The sequence below is a fragment of the Temnothorax americanus genome, unplaced genomic scaffold (assembly GCF_048541705.1).
Source record: "Temnothorax americanus isolate GAGA-0224 unplaced genomic scaffold, ASM4854170v1 Scaffold37, whole genome shotgun sequence".
In the NCBI taxonomy this organism is placed as follows: Eukaryota; Metazoa; Arthropoda; class Insecta; order Hymenoptera; family Formicidae; genus Temnothorax; species Temnothorax americanus.
Genome location: NW_027509515.1, coordinates 6,902 through 15,308, shown reverse-complemented (window position 1 = coordinate 15,308; position 8,407 = coordinate 6,902). Strand labels below are relative to the sequence as shown.

The window sequence follows — 8,407 nt, the reverse complement described above, 5'->3', positions numbered from 1 at the left end:
ACTATTAATCGAATTTGTAATAGGAGTTAGTAATTATAATAAGAAAAATAAAATCTTAAATCAATTTGTGAAATTAATAGTTATTTGTGTAACACGTGCGGGTTGAGGATTGGACATGCACGTGATCGCACTCGCCTTTTCGGCTCGTGCGTCCACTCCGCAACCGTATCCAATTCTCAACCCGCACGTGTTACACACCTCAACAAAGTTAGCCCCCCCCCCCCAAGTGGATTATTAATATTTTTTTTTACCAATTGTTTGGTGGTTGATTGGTAGTATTTGGTACCGTAATCAAAACGTTTGGTAGTTTCTCGTTTTTTAAGGAAATCGAAAACAAATTTTTGATCTTCTTTTAGCCCCCCCACTTTGACTGTAGTAATTTTTTTTTTAATCGATTAGCGATTGATTGGCAGTGTTTGGTACCGCATTAAAAACTTTTGGTGGTTTCGCGTTTTTTTAGGAAATCGAAAAAAACAAATTTTTGATCTTCTCTTAGCCCCCCCACTTTGACTGTAGTAATTTTTTTTTAATCGATTGGCGATTGATTGGCAGTGTTTGGTACCGCACTGAAACCTTTTGGTAGTTTCGCGTTTTAAAAAGAAAGAATTAATTGTCAACAAATTTTTAGCCTTCTTTAGCGCCTCCACTTTGACTGTTGGGAATTTTAAATTCTTTTTTACCAGTCGTTTAGTGGTTGATTGGTAATGTTAAGAGCTGTAAGTTATTGAAAATTTTATTATAAAGCCTTGTGTGTCCACGATGCTAGAACTGCGTTCGAGTTTTGGTTTGCTCGCACAGATGGCGCGCGCGTAATAGGCCACTTTCACGGTCGTAACGACCGTGGTGTAGACAGATGACTGATATAACTCCGGGGCTATCTGACTACATTTGAGGGGCTATCTGTCTACATAATACAAAACATATTTATATTAATTTTTATAATTATTTATAATATTATTTATTATTAATATATAATATTGAAAAAACTGCTTAGTCAAAAGAGTCAGAGCAGTAATAGGTATATTTTGTGTAAACTTTCTGATAGGATTCCTGCGTGGAGTTAATTTTTCTTTATATCTGGTGGCATCAGACTTTGTATCGGTTGCAAAATCAATGTGGTGAGTTTCTTTTGTCCCCTCAATTTTTCAATCCTTTTTTTTGTATTTGGGACTTTAAAACCCTAGAGCTATAAAATCGCTGTCGTGATATTTACACCTGGGATATGCAAATCGCTATTACAGTTCGAACCGGTCTTTTCTTCCCAGGCAGAGCAAGGAGTCATGATGACGTTAAAGTGGTGTTAAAGTGACATTCACTATATATTCACTTTGGAGCCGTTTTGATGTCACTTTGACGTCATCGTGACATTTTGTTCCGCTTGGGTTCTTCTTCTTGAATCCGCTCTTGAAAGAGGAGTATCTGGTATTTAGCGTTCTTATCCTCAGGGATGGTGTAGATCTATACGGGTTTCGAATTGGCGACTTTATCTCAGCACACCTGGCCGCTATAACAGCCACCGCTAGAGCGTCTTGCATACGGAAAGACATCGTCGCCCTTCGTCTCGTTATATCGGCGCCTCGCGCTTCGTCACTGCGCGCGATTCTATTTACGAACAATAAGCACAATATGCTTCTATCACGTCGCTCGCGAGCGGGCGACGCTGCCCTAGTTTCACTTTGCCAATAATGATCGTCTCGGAGACACCAAACAACCCCGCGCGCTCGCTCGCTCGCGCTACAAATGCAGAAATACACGGTGTCTTGTGTGTAAATGCGCGCGACGCTGCGGTAGCGTCTCGTCTCGTTTCGCACACTCTGATGCATTTGTTTACGTCAACCGGCGTTACCCCGCCTAAACGTGCCGCACGGAGAGGTAACGTAAGACGCCCGAAGTCATTTCCGCACTCCGCACAGCGATATATAGTACCATATAATGCCGTATATAGTTGCGTATTTCTGGAAAATAATAGGATATATGATACTCGAGAATTTAGGTGAACATCTTGATAGATCTCGACGCGATATTAACGTGAGAACTGACGAAAATAATTGAAATTCGAAATGCAAATGGTATTTTACGTGTTCAAGTTAATCCCATTATACATTAGGGGAGACTGGGAATCGTTGATGGCACAAGACGGAAGTTGGCAATGCGTTCCGTTTATGTATTTATAGCAAGAGAAATAATGGAAAAGTTATCACAAAATATCTCTTTTATGACCTAGGTACTTTTCCCAAAGTTTAATTTTAATCAAACAAGTATTACAATAGAAAAAGATAACTCTGATTTATATAAGAGGTGGCAAGTAAATTTTCAAGCGTTTCAAAATATCATATTAATGTTCTTCATGACACGTACGCTTAGCTTGACCTGTCGTTGTCGTTGCCGCGCGCGTGAGACGCGCTTGAGACCTGTGTGAGTATGTGATTTGCTACCTACAATGCTGATAAAAACTAGATATATATTTATATTAATATTTTTATGTTGAAGAAAGCTACATTTAAAATAGTTTACAATTGTTTTTCTGCAACAGTATTTTGCTATTCAATCATTAAAAAATAACTTTAAAAGATACAATCTTTATCAAGAAGTACATATTACCCGTTTTGTGTTTCTATTACGTTTTCATTAATTTAACATGGACTTTGGTCGCATAGCCAACTTACTCTACTATCGGGGCAAGTTGGCTACAATGCAGCATGTTCGTATTTTACTTATTACAAAGAAACTATACGGTATACAGGAGCGTTCTTGGCTTGAAAATGTAGAGAAAGGTTCTCTCTATCATAGCTGCGGTCCACTTGACGCTACAAATGCTTCGAAGCATTCCTCTTTTCTTTTCTTTCAATGAAGGAAGAAGGAGAAGAAAAACGCTCCAAAGCATTTGTAGCGTCAAGTGGACCGCAGCCATATTAGTACTGTTTAATCATGAAAATCAGTTGTTTAAAAACTCAAATGTCGAATTTATGAAAACGGTGCCAACGAGCGCCGGTCTCCCCTACTTGCATGGTTTTTTTAAACGTAATTACTCACGTGAATGTGTATTTTACCCTGTGATATTAGATATATATTTTTTATTGTTCTCTTTGATTTATAATTAAATAGAGATTGATAATATTCTGTATATTATCTTCTTAGGTAAAAATAAGTGCAAAAGGTCTTCTTTAACTATGAAACAGTTTGTACAACATTTGATTGATTAAAACGTTTTACTTTGTGAATTTAGTAATAAGACTAGAGTGTACATATATTTTACACCCAACACGGGTAATATGAGCTTTAAAGTGTAATACACAACTAAATAATTATATACGATCGAGTATATACATCAAATTACTTCGAATATATGAAATTATCTCAAATAATATTCGAAGCCGAGAAGTTCTCAAAAGTTTAAAAATTTTTTAATATTTTGAAAACCTTTTGAATATTTTAAAATATTTGAAATTATTTAAACAATTATTTTTACGATACAGTTGATACTTTAATATATTTCTCATATATTTAGATTCAGAAATGTTACTTTATTACCCCAAAGGGGTCTGAAAGGGCATTTTGTAAGGACGTACCCAACCCTGTACATTTATATATACTTATACATCACATACAACAAGGTGAACATATGGCGTTTTACAGGGACGTACCCAACTCTTTACATCATTTCAAATCTTTTTGTGGTCCTTTTCCTCGTCCGTATCCATCAGCAGTTTCTCCTCCATTTTCTTCGCAATCTCTTCGTCCGTATTCTTTTTTGGTCCCTCGCCTTCCTCCTCTCTCTTTTCTTTTCTTCTTTCTTTCTTTCTCTTTCTCTTATTCTCATCTCTACTGACTTATCTTCATCCATCCTAACTCTACACCTGTTCCCTTCCTTTCTTCTCGCCTCTAACACCCTTCATTTATTCTCCTCACTTCCCAACCTAACCCCCTCTGTTCTATTACACTCACCTCTTTTATCTCTACCCTAACCTGCTTTAACCCGTTGTGGTCACATGGGGTCCAGTGGATCAGGCTTTTTTTCTTAAAAGTATACTATTTTGAGAGTAAAACGCACAAAGTTTTTTTGCTCTATCTCAAAATAGTATATTACACTACAAGGGCAGAAAGTTTGAGATTCCTGCACTGCGCGCCATCGTGCTCGAGGCGAAAGCCGAGGCTCAAACTTTCTGCCCGTGTAGTGTATACTATTTTTCTTGCTGCCTGGTCGAAAGTACGGAAGAATGACATGTGTGTGTTGAAGATATTGATGCCTGCCCCGACATTTGCGGCACGAGCGAAGCGAGTGCTGCTGGTCGGCGGCAGGCATCAAATCAAATGCATCTATAAATAAAGGTATAAATACACTTTAATTAAAGGAATTGTGTTTATGTTTAGACATGACTATTTATTTGTATCACAATTACAAAACTTATTTTATAACAACTGAGGTTATTATATCTGTTATAGCTTATATATTAATAGTCATTTTTTTAAAGTAATCATCAATTTGAATATATTGCATGCTTCATAACTACATAGTAATATTATAATTTATTGACTATTTAATTATATCACACTTAAAAAACTTATTTTATAACAGCCGAAGTTACTTTACCTATCATAGTTTATATAGTAAATGTCATTTTTTTAAAATAATTATCAATTTGAATATATTGCATGCAGTATACCTAAACAGTAATATTATAATAATAAATTCGTTATAGTAAATATATATATATATATATATATATATATATATATATATATTAGTGTATTACATATTTTGGTCAGGAGTTTTCACATTAGAAAAATAAAAATTGTTAATTATATTTCCGTGAAATACGCAGTTGTCGTACCTTACGTTCGGATTTTTACTTATTAATGTTTCTGTAAATGCAGACTCTGATACTTCAGAGTTCGTTGATTTAGTTTCCGACCTTAGTTTCTCAGTTTCATTTTTCGGAGACTTAAACTCCGATTTTCGGCAATTTGTTACAGAATTAGTAGATGTAGATACTGATTCTACATTATTGTTTGCACTTCGTAATTGCTGGGTCTTAGTCTTTTTCTCTGAAGGTTGATTTTCTTTGCCACAAGAAAAAAACCGAGATTGGTGATTTGTTCAAAAAATGGGAAAGTTTAGTTGTTTCAAGGTTTGAATTTATGATTATTTTTTTATTGCTTGCTGTGGTAAATGAAGGCAGTGGTGGATCTGGTTTTTCTGATACAAATGACTCATTAATTACAGCTAAACTGTCATCATCTAAGATAAAGTCGTCAGAAAAATTATCGCAATCGATGTCTGTTGGTGGAGATTCCTTTTTTTTTATCAAAATTTGTTGGATTAGATGAATTGGTTCCACTCGTAGATGGTTGAGGATGTGATTGAGTATTAGCGTTAGCTGCATGAGTGATATTGTCGAAGATTTTTTGTCTGTTTAGTAAGGAGTTTTCAATATAACCTGTAAATATATAGATATAAATATGTTATTTAAGATACTCATATGAAATTTATAATTATAATTTTTTTAATAAAAAAAAAGAATTACCTTCTGCTATACCAGCAGATTTCTATTCTCCCAATTGTTTCAACATTGTGATATTCGCCCCAGAGTTTGATAGTAATGTAGCAGATGTTCTGCGTAAGCAGTGTCCTGTGTAAAGTTGTGGATTGGTTAATTTCAAATACTCAGCGATAATTTTTGGGATCTGACCAATTTTATTTCTTCCAATTACTTGTCGGTGGCATCTGCCATTCAAAAATTGCACAAAAAATCTCTGAGTATTGAAATCTGGAGGCCTTAATGAAATATATTTTTTCACTGTTTTATAATAAAGAGGTCCGATTATAAATTTACGAGGTAAACCATTCTTTGAGTCATTGATAGAAACAAGGTATTTTCCGCCAATCTCTTCAACGTTAGCCACTTGAAGTTCTTTTAATTCATCGCATCTGGTCGCTCCACAAATGCCAAAAATTAGCACAACCTTAAAATATAAAAAAGTTAGCAATAAATAAATAAATTAATTAATCAATATAAATATTTATAAATACATACTTTATTGGCTAAATGGGTGTAATCCGGGGCATTATTTATGAATTTCATAACCTCGTCCCACGTTAAGACAGCTGACTTCTTAGGCTTATAACCTTTAGCGTTATTTTTAATTAGAACTTTCAATTTGTAAAACTTATTGGTATCAATATTGTCTCTGGAGTTTAACGTTGATTTTAACATAGAATGAACACTCCACAAAGTAGATGGACATAATCTTGTGGATAAACTTTTAAAGTACACTATTAAATTATTCTCCTCGGACTCAGATAAAGAATTTTTATTTTCTTGTTTCCATTTTTTGTAAGTATCATAGACTAGCGTATATTTATCAGCAGACTTTTTAGGTAAGGTGTCAGTTTGCACTATCAATTGTGCTTCCGCATCAAAGTTTTTGGTGACTTCTTCCTCATCTGTTGACTCGCCAGATGATGGTTCATGCATTTTCTTATTTTTATTTTTATTACACTAATCACAATCACTTTCTGAATAGAATTTACTAATAAACATTATCATTAACTAACTGTAAACAAATTTTTAGGTTATACGAGTGAAAGTAAAAGTAGAGGTTGGGGCGATGTGAATTGGGTTTGTGGTAATATTGTGGTAGGGATCTTGTCATATGAGTGCCAGTGCACGCAACTAAGTTTTTACTCCCGCTATTCTAGATGGCGCGCATGTAGTTTAAAGTTTAACCAAGGCATAAAAATGAGACTTTCTGCCGTGGAACCGGGGCCGAAAGTACGTACTTTCGACCGAGGTAGTAAGAAAAATTTTAATGAATATTTTTGTAAAAAGCCAAATATTCTAAAAAAAAAAAAAAAAAAAAAAAATCATTGCGTTTATTTAACATAAAATTTTTTTTTAAATTATTTGATTATAAAGAGGAAATCACACACATAAACTAAATTCCAGTTCAAGGTTTGAGTCGATACATCAAAAAGAACGCCAATTACTACGTTTACGCGAGCGTTACTTTTGTAGTAACTTACGATATATCACTCGTTTACGCGGAGTAAATTATCGCAAGTTATTACAAAATTTCGTTTACGCGAAGGAAAATCCCGTTTACGCAAAGGAATTATCGTAAGTTACTACAGAAGTAAAGCTCGCGTAAACGTAGTAAATGGCAACTGTTGTGGAGTCAATATTTATCAAAATTTTTTGAGATAGCGCAAAAAAATTTCCTGCGTTTTACTATCAAAATAGTATACTTTTAAGAAAAAAAAAAGTTTGGGTCCATTGGACCCCATGTGACCACTACGTTATTTTTAGGAGGTGTGACCACAACGGGTTAATCCATCCGCAAATAGCTCCTTTACCTTCTCCCAGTTCATTCCCTTTCCAATCCATCTCTCTCTCTCTCAATTTTTATGATCACATTCTTCTTCCTTTTCTCTTCCTCCAACCTTCTTCTCCATTGTAAATTTTCTTCTAAATTCCATCTTTCCTTCTCCATTGTAAATTTTCCTCTAAATTCCATCTTTCTTAGTTTATCTCTTTTACCTCTACCTTTACTTTTAGACCTTTCGGAACATTTACCAATCCTCACCGCTTATTTTCCACTGCCGTCCGCTTCTTCTCACGATTCACCTTCCCTACAGCCACCACGTACTTTCCCTTCCTGTTCACCTCGCTCTACCGATTCCTTCCTTCGATCCCTCGATCACGCCGTTTGCCCGCCGATACACGATGCGACGCGCACGTCGGTTCCTTCCTTCGGTCCCTCGATCACGTCGTTTGCCCGCCGATACACGATGCGAGCTGTGTGAAGTTGGCACCTCAACAAAGTTAGCCCCCCCCCCCCCCCCAAGTGGATTATTGATATTTTTTTTTACCAATCGTTTGGTGGTTGATTGGTAGTATTTGGTACCGTATTCAAAACGTTTGATAGTTTCTCGTTTTTCTAGGAAATCAAAAACAAAGGGTACCCTACGTTAAGATAGGCAAAATGCCACTGTCAATGAAACGGAAAAATAACTTTGGATCTGCATAAGTACATTAAAAAAAGAATTTCCTACGATTTTTCCGACCATCCATCCCCCCTCCTTTTCCTAGTAGCACCAAAAACCGCTTTTTTCAAAAATTATTTTTTTCTCTGGTTCCTTCATGTTAAAAATTTTGAAAAAATTTGAGAATATAGCTTATAAAAAGTACTTAGCATACAATTTTTTTTAGCATTAGGCGCGTTGAATACCTAACCTAAAAAAATAAAATAAATATTTGAATCAATTTTTTTCTAATTTTTTTGATAGTTGCAGGTCTAATTACTCTAGAAAATTGTATATTTTAGTGTTCTACATGCATTAGAATTTTTTCAGATTTTTCGGAATGGTGGGCCGTACTTAAAAATGTAAAAAACCCTATATTTAGCC

The 8,407-nt window shown here is 35.1% G+C and overlaps 1 long non-coding RNA gene across 1 annotated transcript; it reads right to left on the bottom strand.

Moving 5' to 3' along the window:
• Positions 1–4,769: 4,769 nt before the first annotated feature.
• Positions 4,770–6,615, bottom strand: LOC143901956 (uncharacterized). Its single transcript, XR_013258222.1, has 3 exons — positions 6,036–6,615; positions 5,526–5,964; positions 4,770–5,438 (listed from the first exon to the last, which is right to left on the bottom strand). It is a non-coding gene; the product is annotated as an uncharacterized LOC143901956 (long non-coding RNA).
• Between the last annotated feature and the right edge of the window lie 1,792 nt (positions 6,616–8,407).